Below are 17278 nucleotides of genomic sequence, written 5' to 3'. Positions count from 1 at the left end.
GATTGTGTTACTCTCTCACAGATGGGATTTGGTTTTCCCTTTTAAATTTTGTGACTACACGACAAACAGGGAGGAAAAACTGTTTTACTAAACTCAGTGAACCAGCAGGAACAAAAACACAGACCACAGATTGTTCTCACCTCCAGGTTTTTACAGAAACACAGCGAACTTCAGACCGAGTATTCTCACTCACACCGAGTACAGACTGCTAAAATACTGGATTACATTTATACTCTACAAACCGCCGTGCACACACCTGTTTCACATCACTAAGTATTAAACACATACAAGAGAAGCAGGCCTGCAGAGCCGTCAACACACCGTCTATCCAGGTGAGCTGCACCTGCCTCTCCTAAACCCAGCCAAGCAGCTCAGTCAGCAGGCACTGAGTGAACCTGCTGCTGATTGGTGGGAAGCCAAAGCACGGCTGACATCTTCTGGCATCCCCCCCCCCCCGGGCAGCTGCGGTAGAACTACGCCCTCTTATGACTGACCAATCGTTTTTGTTCGTTTTTGTTTTGTTTGGCTCCTCAGAGACAAACAGCTTCTGTTTAAACGACTCAACCAAAGTGTGGAAAACTGAGACATCTTTGTCTTCTAAAATGAGCTTTTATTTTGGTGAGTGTCACTGACTTCCTGTGACTTCCCAGTAATAAAGCAGTAATAAAGGTCCGCCCTGAAGTGGCCACATCGCCACAGTCAGGCTGACGGGAACGCTCCTCAGCGAGCATCTGTCTGCCCTACAGAGGGAAGCTGAAGTATTCCTGCAAAAGCAACCAATCACAGGCCGCTGCTGCTTACCGTCAGTCCAAACACCTGTTTCACGCCTGCTGCACATGCTCACTGCGTGTCTGTCAGCTGTCCCCGAAACTCACTGAGGTGTGACCTGCCAGCTGCCCTCAGGTCCACAGCTCCACTCATGTCCAGCAGTCAGCTGTGAGGCTGACGGGGTTCAGGTGAGTTCAGGTGAGCTCCTCTTTCAGCGGCTGCTTTAGCTGTTGGTGTTTCTGTGACGCATGAGCTGGTTCAGGTTTAGTGTCTTCCAGAGACGATACAAAACACAGACGTAGCTGCTGGATCAGAAAAATGAAGCTGAAGTGGCGGCGCCTCACACCGAAGTTCTACCTGAAGCCACCAGGTGGCGATAGTGCTGTCTGATCCCATAGAGGTGTGAGGGAAAAGCTTTCTGACCAAAGTCCTGCTGAGTTTATGGAAACACACACTTCAATACCCAGTTACACTTCCGTGTCTCTCCTTACAAACACTCCCAGGATTTACCTGGAAGTCTTAAAACACCTCGGCTACTTTAGGATATTTTAATGGTTAAAGGTGTGTGTGTGTGTGTGTGTGTGAGAGAGAGAGAGAGGCTAAAAACATGGCAACAAGTAAATAAAATATTATTATTGGGTAATCATTTATGTTAAGATTCTTTTATAAAGAGCTGGTCCACAGTCAGTGTGTAAGGAGGCTCGTGTGGGAGGTTCGATCCCTAAAACACGCCTGCAAGCAGCTGAATGCAGACACCAGCTCGTCTCAGAGGCTCCACGCTGCCTTAAACGCCTCTTAAACGCAGCGTCACCCACTCTGGGGGACCGTGGAAGGCTCCGGTGTCTCAGAGCCGCTGGTTAGAGCCGGTCACCAGAAACCAGCCGGTCAGGTTCAGTGTTTAGTGTCTGAGACATCCTGCACAGAGTGACAGTGCTGAATGCCATCACATGCGTGTAGCAGCTGGCCCTCACTGAGCATGCTCAGACGGTCCAGGTGATTGCAGGCGCTGAGCTGTGTGAAGGCTGGAGTAATGCGCAGAGCGCTGGAACTTTTGGCCTTCAGGCAGTTTCACCTCCAGCTGTTCTTGTTTTAGTCGAGCCGTTTGACTGTAATTGCTTTAATTATTCCTCAGGTTTTATTACGGGAGCTAATTTGCCCTTCTCTTATTTAACAGCCTTTTCTTACCCTGGTTTCTTCTCGGCGTGCTGCTGCACCTCAGAGGTGACTGGATACGCGACTCCCGCTCAGGCCTTTCCTCCACGTGCTCTCTCTTTGTGGCACAGTGACAGATGGCCCACAGCTCGGCTGATATAAAATAAATAAAATTATTAAATATTGTAGCTGGCTCCTCGCTGACATTTACTGCTGTTTGAGCGAAGGGATCAATTCGGGACGGCGTGCTCACACTGAAAATCCCATCCTCTTTTCATTCCAGCTAAAATTGGCCCCTGGCTGCAGTTGTATAGCTGAAGGCTTCATATTGTGCAGACGGGATCTTGCCCGTGGCAGACGGCGCTCGGGGAAATTATGAGTGAGTGTCATACATCAGACTGGATGGAGGCTTCATGGTAACACGCTTCAGACTGCTGCGTGTACACAGTAATGGCGAGGACGCTGCTGAGGTCACTGCAGCTTTATCACAGCTCTCTGGGCTCCTGACAGGACTTCACCCCGTACAGCTGCGATGAAGGGGAACTGATGCACGGAGACCAAAACAGGCTGATTTTAACACAGGAGTCTATGGGGACTCACTCACTGCTGGAGCCCCTGCTGGACAGTACAGGAACTGCAGCTTCAGCTCTGCAGGTTTAAGCTGTTTGTTCTATTAACAAGCAAAAATAAAATATCACAGATCAAACAACGTCTATGCAACACTATCCCAGCTTCTCTGGTGTGTGTGTGTGTGTGTGTGTGTGCGCGCGCGCATTTCTTTGCTCGTCTCCATAATGACAAACGTCAGCTCAAGGAATCCAAACGGTTTATTGACGTAAGTCTGTGAGTTTATCCTGAGAGGAGCTGACGACAGTCTGAACACTCGCTTTGGCTGCTCTGTGTGAACCGTGGATTTTTCCTGTGGATGTGATATTTGTCAGCTTTCCCGTTTCTGTGACTCCGACTTCATTGTTCGGATTTGTGAGCGCAGGTTTCCGGGCACACGTGGAGACTCCGTCTTTAAGTGATTTCTGCTGTTTCATTAAACTGGATCTCCACTGAGGCTGCTCCTCCACTCCCATAGCTGCAGGTTTATCCCGCTTTAATTGGATCTACATAATTTGCTAGAATTATTCCTAATCTAATTATTCCTTATCTAATTATTTATAATCTATTTGTTAGAAATTTGTGCCACTGCAGGAGGGCAGGGAGTCTGCAGCGCTCAGAAACCCTCAAACCTGGATGGAGTTTTTCTTCCACGGGACGCCCTGATAACCAGGATCGATGCAGTTTTGACCTCATTCATTAGTTTAGTCAGATTTATTACCCCTCTTCACTCTAATTAAGGTTGTGTCGTAACAGGACTATTCCAAAATTAACGGGCGTCTCTCAGAGCTGTAACCATGGGTAAAAGTGTTATTGTACATTAATAAAATAATATTTAACCAACTAGTATTTCTAGTGCCGACGAGCTCAGCAGCAACATGTCGGCGCCGACCGGTCCCCGGCTGTCAGCCGTCAGCAGGACGCTTCACCTGCTGCTACGCTTCAGTCAGGACAGTTTGTGTCAGAGCTCCGCTGATTACAGCGCCCAGAAACATTCATGTGTGTTACTGGGAAATGAGTTCCCCATGACTCAGACTGGAAACATGAGTGTAGGCAGGTGGATGAGCGCCGGTCACGGCGAACAAAGACAGTGAAGCGCTCTATGGTGATATCAGAGCTTCTTTAAATGTCACCGTGCTGCGAGGTGGAGCAGGGGTCCTTTACAGGGTCAGAGGGGTCGATGACAAAATAAAGAAAACCTTTATCACATCTCACAGCTCTGCTGACATCACACCGCCCCCCTGAGCTCAGCACCGTCTCTCCGGATGAGCAGGCGTTGTCGGCGGAGTGATGAGCTGACTGATGTGGGACGGACCGCAGCGTCACTGTGGAGTATGAGCTGACTAATGAGCTCCTTCTCCTGGTTTATTACACAATAATTCCTCGACGGACATAAATTTCAATCATTTATTGATTATATTGATTCATTTCCTTCTTCGAGCACTGAATCTGTTGCTTGAGATTAACGGCACGAAGCGCTGAATCACAGGTCAGGACTGTTCGCCGCCACGTGTCCAAACAGGAAGTGCTCCTGCCCTGAGACGCTCCGGATCACTTAAACCCAGTTCCACTCCTTTGACTCCCATTTTAAGCCTCTTAGCTTATCAGAGGCGTGAGCGGGCTGATTCTACAGGCTGCTGTCTGCTCTTATCTCTGCTCTTCGGCCTCGAGACGCAGCAGCTGCAGAGAGATAGTGGAAGAGCTTCAGTGAAGAATCCACGAGTGTGGCACGTAAGCAGTGCCCGAGTCATCGGATCGTTTTAATCTGTGAGATTTATTTTACTTTAATCTGAGTGTCGCTGCTTCATTAAAGCACCTGAGGACGTTACAGCTCCGCAGCCTCGAGAACAAACCACGACCTCATTATTCCACCAGCAGGGCCAGTGCTGTGGTGGCACCAGGACCGTCCTGACGAGCCTGAATCCTGCAGCCGGCTCGTCCTTTGTGTGGACGTTCTCCCCCCGTGAGTGAGGGTCCTCTCCCACAGTCCAAAGAAGTGCATGCTGGGTAGTGGGTGATGGTAAATTGGTTGTAAGTCAGAGCGTGAACAGCTGAGTGGAAAATGAATGGATGCGTTTATTATCTCACCAACATGTTTCACATCTGACATAATCAAATAATTCAAATCATTAAATTCAATCATGTTACGAGGTATAAAAAGGATGTTTGAAATAAGTGAATAATTCTATTTTTATATGGATGTCTAATATTTTACTTTGTTTGTCTTTGATTTTACATGAAATCGATGTGGTGTGCACCAAAACCAAAGCGCAGCCTCTTCAGGCGTTACCGACTGCAGCTCACCTGAACACTCCAGCTTCAGATGTTCACGCCGACTTTCTTAAAAATGCTCGGCATCAAATCTGGAACTAAGTGAGGAGAGAAGTGTGGAGAGCAGCTCTGTCAGTGTCGGTGCGATGGGGAAACATAAGAGAAAGGATGGATGGGCCTCGACAGAGTGGAATATTTAGCAGCGAGTGGAGGTTTGGTGATGAATGGCCGTCTGATCGGCTGAGAAAACATTATTCCGGCCCGTGAAGCACGCTGCTCAACGTCTGATGGATCTCTCCCTGGATAACTTCAGACTTGCCATCGTTCCCCGGGCAACACGACGTGCTGTGATGAAGTAAAACCCGCCTCTCTTTTCATTTCTATCCTTTAAGTCGTCACCGTGGTGATGAGTGCAGCGGTGGCGCTGCTCAGAGCCTGCGGCGAAAGATGAAGCTCATAACCGGCTGATGGATGCCTTCCGGGATTCCCAGGTAATCAAACAGGCAGATCGGATGCTGTGTTAACTGCTTAGCTGCACCTCGTATCTCTGCAGATTAATGAACGCTCAGACGAGCAGAGAGGAGGGGGTGGAGGAGAGCAGCTGCATCAGACTGCTGCAGGGGGGCGTCATTCAGTCTGACCGTCTTCTCTGTTACTCTGTCAGGTTATTACAGCTCAGTCGGCCACAGAGCCTCTGATGGAGGGGCAGAAACACCTGTATGCAGATGACACGACTGTTTCCACTGCAGCACTTTGAACTGTTTTTATGAAATCAAAGGATTCGTGGATTCACTCAGTCACATGATAGCTAATCTTTATCATTAAAGAACAACTCGATGCACGAGTAGCTCAAGAAAAAATACAAAACACAGCTTATAGTTCAGCCCAGTTCCACACATTTCACTAGGGATGGGTATCGTTTAGGTTTTATCCGATACCGGTGCCAAACCGGTACTTTTGAAACGGTGCCGGTGCTTAAACGGTGCTCAAACCGGTGCTTAAAGAATGAAGAACACAAAATTGGTCCAAAAACCTCTCATGTTCAGCTTTTTTTTTGTAAAAAGATAACAATGTTAGCCTTTTCTGCAGCTATAGGGCATATATGGTCTCACTCTTGGCTGGAAGCAGTGCTTAAACAATGGAAAAAACACAAACTTTGTCCAAAAACCTCTCATGTTTAGCTGTTTTCCACTTTTTCTTTGGTCATTTTAGCCTTTTTGGCCCGGGTGAAGGGAGTATCTGCCATCAAACAAGAAGACAGCCGCATGTAACTACGACGGTGTTTGCTAGTTCACCTTACATGCATTAATGTAATAATGTGGTTAGCGTACTCAACGTTAATTACACACGAACAACATGAAGCTACTCACGCAGAGAAGAACGGCTGCTGCTGCCATCATCATCCTCATCATTTCTGCTACACTGGCAGGGCTAGGGGCCAGGACTCTCCTCTTCGGGTTCTTGGGGGATGTTGCTAACTCCGGGTCCGATAACAGGCACCACACCCGCAGTAGATGTTTGCATCTTTTGCTGTGAAGTACACCCAGACTTTTGATCGCTTCGCCTTGGACATTTTTAATCTGTAGCTCTGCTCTAAAAGAACGTACGTACCTGGCCCCGCCTACTATCCTCGGAAACGTAAAATGATTGGTTAGAATTGGCTCAGGAAAAAAAAAAGCACCGAAATGTGCGCTGCTTTTCGGTCTGGTTACTACCGTTTATGTCAGAACCGGTGCCATCACGGCACCGGACACCGGTACCCATCCCTACATTTCACTCTGGTTATCACCCACCCATCCATCCACCCATCCATCCATCCGCCCACCCATCCATCCATCCACCCACCCATCCATCCACCCACCCAATCATCCACCCACCCAGCCATCCAATCATCCATCCACCCACCCATCCATCCACCCACCCAGCCATCCAATCATCCATCCATCCACCCACCCAGCCATCCAATCATCCATCCATCCACCCACCCAGCCATCCAATCATCCATCCACCCATCCACCCAGCCCCCATCCATCCATCCAATCATCCACCCATCCAATCATCCATCCACCCAGCCATCCAATCATCCATCCACCCACCCATCCATCCACCCACCCAGCCATCCAATCATCCATCCATCCATCCATCCATCCATCCATCCATCCAATCATCCATCCACCCAGCCATCCAATCATCCATCCACCCACCCACCCAGCCATCCAATCATCCATCCATCCACCCACCCAGCCATCCATCCATCCATCCACCCACCCAGCCATCCAATCATCCACCCAGCCACCCATCCATCCACCCAGCCATCCATCCACCCAGCCATCCAATCATCCACCCACCCAGCCATCCAATCATCCATCCACCCATCCATCCATCCACCCAGCCATCCAATCATCCACCCAGCCATCCATCCACCCACCCACCCAGCCATCCATCCATCCACCCAGCCACCCATCCACCCATCCATCCATCCTCTTCCACTTGTGACTCAGGGTCACAAAAGGCAGGGTACACTTGGACATGGCTAACACAGAGTCACACACATCCGTTCACACTCAGGACCCACTCAGGGAGAACAACGATCAGAATCTAAAATAATCAGATCCACATTTTCACCCTGCAAACATTCTCATGTTCACAAAAGAAAACCCAGAGAAATGAGACGGACATCACGTGGTGCAGGGATACCCTCAGAAAACAAGCAAAGCCTCCATTTACATGTTTGTATTCCAAACATCTCTGAGCTGACGTCTCCGATACAAGAAACACAAGGCTGACAAAAACGGGGGAAAGAAACTGAAAGCAGACAGCTGGAGAGGCTGATGGACTCACCAGAATTTTTGTTTTGGACCATGGAGCTGTCAAACATTCTTCACTTGATCTCCATTTCCACAGTTTCAGCTCCCAGCTCAGTGCTGACACAGTCTGCTTCTTCTCTAGCATCACATCCACACACACGAGTGCACATGTAAGCCATAAGAACAAAACGGCGGGCAGTGCCAAATTCAGCCTCCACAGCACGCCAGCCTGGAGATAAGCAACATTTAAAATCCATCCCATTCATAAACTACACACACCAAGAACAACAGTTACGACTGTATAAATGAGATAAACACATGAACAGGTAAAGTCATTATTAAGCTTTAAAGGCAGATATCAACAGTTTATTTCAGGTGAACTTCAGACTGAGCAGAAACGTTTTTGCTGTTCATCAAAATTTACACCATTTTTATGGAGGTTCAGCAATGTGTGCACGCAGACAGCACAACTCATTATTCAGCAAACTCTAGTAGCAGAAATTCATTTAAGGTAAGCTTGTAATAAACTGATTTCTGCTCTGCATCTGTTCACTGTCTGCACTCTTTGTTTCATCCTGACATGACTGGTTTTAGATGAAAACGTGGACAAATATTGAAACTGTTATTGAATTTGATTGTCTCAGTACTTAAATGGTGAACCACAAATCTTGAAGGTTACCTGTTCAACAAACCTTAAACGAGGACATTTTCACTTTACCGTGTTTTTCGGACCATAAGGCGCATTAAGCAAAACAAAACAGTCAGATAAGTCAAACTTTACTCAACTCATTCTTCTTGCTTCCTCCACTTCTGTACCATTGTAGTAGTAGTATTTATTTATTGTCATTGTCAAGAACAATGAAATTGTGTTTGAAGCTTCTACAACAAATAATAATAAATACTAAATTCCCCTTAGACCCAAGTGTGACTATTTAACCCAGTGTGACTTCAGTGCAATGAGACGATCCTTAGCAAAAACATGAGAATATGACAGGTAATGTTCATGGGACATTCAGACAAAGACCTGAGAAATAAGACAAAGTGCAACAGTGCAACCCGTTCAATTATTGTACTGTGAGATATGATAACTGTCTATTTTTCAGACCAGTTCACTGCTCTTAATAGGTTGGATATGGTTAATGTCCGTGAGAAGGGGGGGGCAGAGAGGGGGGGCAGAGTTCAGGAGCCTCACAGCCTGTGGATACAGGCTGTTGGCCAATCTGGACGTTCTGGCCTGTATGGACCTGTACCTTCTCCCTGAGGGCAGCAGGTGAAAAAGGTGGTGCGCAGGGTGATGTTGGTCCCGCAGGATACTGTGCACCCTCCTCAGACAGCGAGTGGGAAAGATGTTGCTAATCTCTGGCAGAGTCGTTCCAATAATTCTGCCAGCTTCTTTCATCAACCGCTGGAGTGCTTGCTGGTCGGCCTTGGTGCAGCTGGGGAACCACACTAGAAATCCGTACGTCAGAACGCTGCTGATGGCACAGTTGTAGAAGTTCAACATCAGAGGTCTGGGAATGTGTGCGCTCCGCAGTCTCCTCAGGTAGTAGAGGCGCTGTTGGGCCTTCCGTACAGCTGAGGTGATGTGGTTGCCCCAGGACAAGTCCTCAGTCACAGTTACCCCCAAGAATTTAAAACTGCTCACCCTCTCCACCGCCTCACTGCCAATGAAGAGAGGCAGGTGGTTGTTGTGACCTTTCCTCCGGAAATCTACAATAATCTCCTTGGTCTTTTTGGTGTTTAAGACCAAGTTATTGTCGCGGCACCATGACTCTAGTTGTTGCACCTCTGTCCTGTAGTTTGTCTCATCGTTGTTGGATATGAGTCCGAGCACTGTAGTGTCGTCGGCAAACTTAACAATGAGATTAGACGCGCAGGAGGAAATACAGTCATGAGTGAAGAGAGTGTATAGCAGAGGGCTCAGAACACACCCCTGAGGGGCACCGGTGTTGACCACAAGGGTGGAAGAGGTGTTCTTACCCACTCTGACGCTCTGTCTACGGTTAGTGAGGAAGTCCACAATCCAGTTGCACAGGGAGGAGTTGAGTCCCAGTTGATGGAGTTTGGGACGGAGTTTGTATGGCCGGATGGTATTAAAAGCCGAGCTGTAGTCTACAAAGAGGAGCCGTGCATAGGTGTTCTTGTGCTCCAGGTGCTCCAGTAGTGTATGCAGCACTATGGCGATCGCGTCCTCAGTTGACCGGTTCTCCCTGTATGCAAACTGGTGCGGGTCCAGAGGTGGTGGAAGGGCAGCTCTGATGTGTTTAATGACCAGTCTCTCCAGGCATTTGGCGGGAATGGGGGTGAGTGCCACAGGTCTGAAATCGTTCAGACATGTGACATTTGACTGTTTGGGAATGGGAACGATGGTTGCTGCTTTGAAACAGGATGGTACCAGTGAACAGGACAGCGAGGTGTTATATATAGAGGTGAAGACATCCGCCAGGTCCGCAGCACAGTCCTTTAGCACCCGGCCCAGCACTCCATCTGGTCCGGCCGCCTTCCTGGTGTTAATGCTGCGGAACACCCGCCTCAGCTCATGAGCGCTCAGGACTGGAGCAGGGTCGGTTAAGGGGAGTGGGGACAGGACAGGGTCGGTGTTCTCCCTATCAAAACGGGCATAAAAGAGGTTTAGGTCCTCAGCCAGAGTAGGACTGTCGGCTGAGGGTGGTGGTGTTCTCCTCTTGTAGTCCGTGATAGCCCTGATGCCCTCCCAGACCTGTCTTGGGTTTGTGCTGTTCTCAAACCTGGCCTCGATGCGCCTCCTGTGCTGCTGCTTGGCAGTCTTGATGCCTCTTCTCAGGTTAGCCCTGGCAGCACTATATGCCTCCTGGTCTCCAGATTTAAAAGCGTTGTTCCTCGTTCGGATAAGTTGTTGAACTCCGTGTGTCATCCAGGGTGGATTATTAGGGAACACACGGAGTCGTTTCCAGGTTGTTACATTGTCCACACAGAAACAGATGTAGTCCAAGACAGTGGAGGTGTAACTGTCCAATGCGACACGATTGTCAGTGTCCTGCTCCTTGAATACATCCCAGTCTGTGCGGTAGAAACAGTCCTGGAGCATCGGAATAGCATCCTGCGGCCATGTTCTCACAGTTTTGGTTGTAATCCCAGTGCTCTTGATCTTTGGTGTGTATATTGGGTGTAGCAGAAGAGAGAGATGGTCTGACAGACCCAGGTGGGGATAGGCCTGGGCTCTGTGTCGTTCGCCATGTTGGTGTACACCTGGTCCAAAGTTCTATCTCCTCTGGTAGCACACTTCATTTTCGGTGGAAATTGTGAAGTACAGATTTCAGGTCCGTGTGGTTAAAATCCCCAGCCACAATGAAGACACTGTCCGGGTGTGCTACCAGGCTGTTATTGATGCTGCTGCTCAATTGTGCTAACGCTAGCTTAGCATTAGCATCTGGTGGAATGTAAACAGCGCAGATGTAAACGGCAGAAAATTCCCGAGGGAGATAGAATGGACGGCACTTTAACACCAACAGTTCTGCCTCTGTACTGCACAGTCTGTCCGTTACCGTGACGTTCGTGCACCAAAAGTTGTTGATATAGATGCACAGCCCCCCGCCGGTCTTCTTACCAGAGTCCGCAGACCTGTCGGCTCGGTAGGCGGTGCGGCCTGTTAGATCAATAGCCGCATCGGGAATGGCGCTGTCCAGCCAGGTTTCAGTGAAGATCATGCACGAACAGTTGTTGAAAGTCCGTCGAGTGGCGATCTGCAGTCGTATTTCATCCAGTTTGTAACGAATTGAGCGAGCATTGGAGAGGAATATGGTCGGGAGTGGTGGTTTGAACGGACTAGCCTTTAGCCGTGCCCACAGGCCTCCCCGCCTGCCTCTCTTCTGCCTCCGCTCGCAGCGTCTCCTCCTGCGGCTCGCTGTTGCGGGTAGCCCCGGGGGTTGCTTGACGATCTCCAGGGGGATGAGATACTCGGATGTTAGTTGAAGATCTCCACGGCTTAGTTGTAATAGTTGTAGTAGATCATCTCTGTTGTACTGAAGTAAACCCAGACTGTGTGAAATGATACACAGTGCCACCAAAAGTGCAAAAATGTAGGAGCTCCGGGCCGCTGCGTCTGTGCGCGCCGCCATCTTACTGGTGTATCATAGTACACCAGTAAGATGATTCATTAATGTTGAATTCTCTGGCAGCTGCTCTATTCCTGGTAAAGCAGCAACGCTGATCATCTTATTAAAGATGAAAGAATTCAGACAGTTTGTAACTCTCAGTGATGCTGCAGTGTTCGTTTGACTTTGGGACCTGAAGCGGACGGAGTTTAGGACCCAGATTACTCCGCGAGGCTCCTGACTACAGTAGCTGTAATGCTCCGACAATCCATCAAGCGGTGCGGCTTCGTAGCTTACCAAAGTCGTGACAGATGTTTGAGCGCGGTGTGCCACAGAAAATCGGTTCGAGGTCAGTGAGCACAACCAGAATTCATACATAAGGCGCGCTGTCGATTTTTGAGAAAATTAAAGGATTTATGCCTTATAGTGCGGAAAATGTCAGTGTCATGGAAACGTATGCACAGACATAACTGCACAATTTGAAAAACACTGACGCCCACTTACAGTCACTCATGAAGGTTTGGAAACATCTACATGCAGATGACACAGTTAAGTTATATTCCAGGAAAATGCAAAGCTTACGTAGAATAAAAAATGATATTTAGGAATATTTAATGTATTTAATTAACTCATTGGACCAACTATGAAATAGCTACACACACTAACTTGTTTTTTATACTGTAGATGCTGTTTTCAGCCATCAGCTCGTCACATGTCCAACACTCGTGTTATTATCCAAATCATTTCTTGTGGAGCTTTCAGGACAATTATACTCCAGAATCATCCGGATGTTTTTCAGGCTTCCTGCTTCAGTGCATCATTATAAATAAAGAAATGAACACTACATTGAAGAGCCACACCTGAGCTGTAATTTGAAGACGAGTGTGGGAGAAACAGTCCTTTTAACACCGACTGCTCAGACTGTAAGGGTGCAAAAAATTAATTGGACGGATACAAACAGGAAGCAGATGAACCATCAACAGGAAAAAATCATCAGGCAGCAGAGACGACAATGATTGCTGCAAACTGGAAGGAGACAGAACATTAGACACATAAAGGAGGCATTCAGAGAGCACGGCAGGAAACAAAGACACGTCTTCATTCAGACAATCTGCCCGTGAGCGCTGCTCTGGGTTTCGGTCTGAATGATGGAAATAAAAACATTGAGTCCATCTGCTGATCTCTGAAGCACACACAGACATAAACCACTGACCAGGAAAACATCTACGACCATTAAAACCACGGAGGAGACGGGTGGAGCCTCGAAACACCAGGAATGAGCTCCTGAGGAAGAATCAAACTCATCGAGCTTCCTGCATATGAAGCTGTTATTATAGCCGTTACATTACTGCATTACATCGAACTACAGCAGTGCGCCTGCCACCTGCCCAGAGACACCTGCACGCTGCAGCCTGTGATGGACCTGCTGTCCAAACCTTTTGACCACAGCTTATATCTTATACATCAGCCTTTAAAACCAGGTTTATACACAGCACAGATTACAGGTTTTACACTTTATTAAGCGCGGTGATTACGAAGTGTCAACAACCAAACAAGAAGACAAACGTCAAAATTCAAGGAGGACAAGAGGCGGGGATGAGCGAGGTATTGGCTGACAGTGACGGCGGTCTGACACGAATAAATGACAATGAAAGTGTTTAAGGCTACGTCTACACTAATCTGGATAAATTTGAAAACAGTGTTTTCGTCTAAAAACGCGTCCACACTATCGTTTTCAATCCTTTTCATCCACACTGGAAATGCTACGTTCCAGTACTGTGCATGCATGAAACGTAAGACGATTCGACCTGCGTCATTTCCGTCTGCCGTTTTTTTACTTTCCGGCTCTTTGAAACATGGCGGCGAAATCTCGAGGAAAAGTGCCGACTTTTATCTTTAGCTATCTGGAGCATGTACAAACTGATATTAAGCTTTAATAGGGCTGTCAAAATTGAGAGCAAACAAAACAGCTGCTGTACAATACCGTCTGCCGTCTTAGTTGAATTGGTCACATGACTGCATCACATGACTAAAATGCGTCATCGTTTTTCGCCGTCCACACTGCGATGCCAAAACAGCATTTTCAAATGTATCCGCTTTGGAGAGCGTTTTCAAACGGAAACGTGTTAGTGTGGACATGGCCTAAAAAAATCCCAGCTGACTGTGTGAATGTAAATGAAGGTGTGACACAGCTGACTGTGAATCACAAAAGCAATCGCAGATCTGCTCCTGAGCCGCTGCACGTTTATCAAATCTGCAGATCTGCGAGGTCAGATGGATTTTACACAGAGAGCGACAGACAGAGACCCGGAGATGAAATCACTTTAAAGTGAAGCAAACAGGAGCTGCAGGGGAGAAATTTCCCCAAGAGCTCCTGGAGGCAGATATCTGCGAGCCTTGGTCCTCCCGCTGCGAGCTGCCAGTTCAGAGTTCGGTCGGCATTAAGGAGCCGTTACTCCGTCAGCACTCTGAGCGGCCAAGAAGCTGGATGGAAAACAAATACCTGGCAGTGTTTGTCTTCACTGCTGACTCAGACATAAACAGGAAAGCTTCCTCACGTGTGCACTTCACTTTTTATTCGTTTCAGTTATCACTTCACAGAGACGAGCGTCTGCAGACCTGCACTCATTTATTCTTAATTAAAGCTGCATCACGTGACGGGCTGGTCGGCCCGATGAGGTCGAGCTGCAGCTCTGAGAGCAGAGCGTCACACGCTGAGAGGGCGGCGGTTTCCAGCTCATTTCATCATCCCGAGCAGAAATAAAGACGCTCCTGTCGGCTAATGTCAGACGTCAGCGGGCTGTCTGTGTGTTACTCTGCACAGCTTAATTAATAAACACGCCTCTTTATTAGGGACAGATGCCACAAACAGCTGCTTCACAGTTTATAATAAAGCAAACCTCTGCGTGTGATGACTTTCTGAAGGATAACTCATTAAACCCGGCAAACATCGGAATCTCTGGAAGTGTACAGTCCAGCACAGTCAGCCCACAGTCACACCGAGGGGAGCATGGTTGGAGACCTCTGTCGCCTTGGTAACGATTGATTTGAAGACGGCGACCCGGTCTGAGACCACTCGCGGTCAGCTGCCGTCTTCAAAGTGACTTGGATTCATCAAGATGGCGCAAAACAGCGATAAGATCGGTCAGTGACTGAACGGGTCACGCTGTCTGTCTGTGATGAGACGGCGACTAACTGTGACGTTAACATGAACTACTTAATGTAAGCAGGATACAGGCAGCTGGCACAGACAGCAGAGACAAACCTTCACCAGTCTGAGAGTGACTGGAGTCCACGTTGGACCCTCTGGGTGACCAGTTAGTCCCACACAGTCGGTCACCGAAAGCAGGACAGATCAACGCGACCACTGACTGTCCTGCTCTCTGTGACTGAGCCATTACTAACACTCATCAAGAGTTAGAGTCTTGGAGTTTTAGATGTTGTTCGCATCAGGAACTAGCTGACAGGAAGCAGATGTTCCTCCAGCGGTGAGACGCTCAGCTGTGGGTTTAACAGCCTAAATCTCTCAGCAGGTTATGAACACGTTTTAATGAACATGTCAGTGATCTGTGGCAGTTTGTTGAACTTTCATGAAATGATGAAAACTGTTGCTCTCAATTATGTGTCGCTATGAATTATGGGAGGTAGAGGAGGTAACTGAAGCCTGCGTGCTGCGAGACGTCAGTCTGGAACCTTCTGAAGTAAAGCCGACTGCTTCCTGCGTCGGGCTCTGACCTTCCTGCTTTGTGTTTATGGAGTTCAGCTGTGTCTCATTCCCCACCGTGTCCGGTTTCCCATCAGCCCTCAGTGTGAGTGTGTGTGTGTGTGTGTGTGTGTGTGTGTGTGTGAGCACAGTGCTGTTTGTTGGACTTTAGTATGAAAGCTTGCTACTGTGTGGACTCTGCAGTCCACACAGCGACACGACAGGAAGCTCCGGCGATCGATACTCGCTGGATTATTCACTAATCTGCAGATAACCCCCCCACACACACACACACACACACACACACACACACACACACACACACACACACATACCACACACACACACACACACACACACACACACACACACACACACACACACACTGAGCTAATTTTATGATCTGCTTGATAAACTTAATCCGGTTCACAGGAGTAAATGATCCTGATGCTCCTCACAGAGTATCTGAATCACTGTTTCAGGTTTTAATTTTTTTCCTAATGAGTTCGTCTCTTTACTTTAAACTATTTTTAGAGGCTGTTTAAATGTTTCTCTGTTGGAACAGAGGAATTAGCAGCTTTGGGATGAAGTTTTTCTCAGACGCTGCTCATTAGTGCAGAAGTCTCACTCGTGTTTGCTGAAAGCAGCGCGCTGACTCAGTGTTAAAGTTGGATCAATGAGAGAGTTTATTAGCGATGCACAGAGAGCCGAGCGTGGAGGGAAACCCGAAAACAAACAGAGCACCTCTGCAACGAGAACCAGCGTCTCATTTCTCAGGTTTCTAATCTTTAAGGAGGTTTGATCTTCATCACCATCACCTAAAGATTCAGCTGGTTACAAACATCATGAGACCAGCCATGTCCGACAGCGAGAGCAGCACATCAACCTCAGACCAGGATTCAGTCAGCAGCAGCCAGCGGGCAGGGCCAGCTGTTGGTGCCGGACCTGAAACCGAAGTATCTCTGCCCCCAAAACACCTCTCAGACTCGGGGGCCCAGGACTAGAAACCTGCTACTGCTGAAGGTGGAGGCAACATACACCGCCAGGCTACAGAGGAGGACGTGCTAGCAGCAAATGACCCCGTTGAGCGTCACTAACTGCACGTCATGTGACAGCAAGAGGAAGTGGATGGATCAAGGATAAAGTCACTGTAAGGCTGCAGACGCTCACACTGACGTCTGCTGTGTAACTCCTGCACTGTAACGCTGCTGCCGGCACCTCGTGGTCGGATACAGGCTGCGATCAGGAAGAGCAGCTTATAAATCCCACCACCCACAAGCTGCGAGCATCAATCACAGATTCAGAAATATTATTGCAAATTTCCTAAAATATGGTGATACAACTCTGCAGTGACATCCTGCAGACCTCTCTGCGCACTGAGAGGCCGCTCCTCTCATTCCCACTGATTGCTGTATTCCCTTTGAAGCCAGGAGGCTGTGGGAGATTAAGCCTGAGAGGAGGCGGCTGTGCAGATGAAGAGGGCGAGTTCTGCTCGGGGTGACGCCGGACGACCGCTGTGCCGTTCATTTCATCCGAACGCCGTTCAAAAGCCAGCGCAGATCGATGACCCGGGCTCCATCCACGTGGAAACATCGGGCAACTGTTTGGTGTTAAAGACGCTCCCTGTCAGCGCCGCGTCCTTTATTAATGCGCTAAAAAACGCAGAGCATAAATGTCAGGACGCATCCTAACCGGTGAGCTGTGAAGAGCCATCAGATGGCTGCAAATGTCAGCGAGATTATTCAGAGAGCAATCAGCGGCGCCACGCGCTCTAATGAACTCCGCTCAAGCTTCTCTGACTCAACAGTTTGTTCGGCTTCTTCGGTGTTTGCAGGACGAGTGTCTGATGGCGCCTCCAGCACACGGTTAGGAAAAGCAGGGTCGAGTGTCGTGGATGT

General features: G+C 48.4%; 1 protein-coding gene across 1 annotated transcript in view; it reads right to left on the bottom strand.

Moving 5' to 3' along the window:
* Positions 1-17278, bottom strand: part of LOC120440355 (metabotropic glutamate receptor 7-like) — a 98814-nt gene that overhangs the window by 17185 nt on the left and 64351 nt on the right. The window lies entirely within an intron of this gene.

The sequence above is a fragment of the Oreochromis aureus genome, linkage group 5 (assembly GCF_013358895.1).
Source record: "Oreochromis aureus strain Israel breed Guangdong linkage group 5, ZZ_aureus, whole genome shotgun sequence".
NCBI classification, from domain to species: Eukaryota; Metazoa; Chordata; class Actinopteri; order Cichliformes; family Cichlidae; genus Oreochromis; species Oreochromis aureus.
Note: the sequence above shows the minus strand (reverse complement) of the source record. Positions and strands in the feature narration are given on the sequence as shown.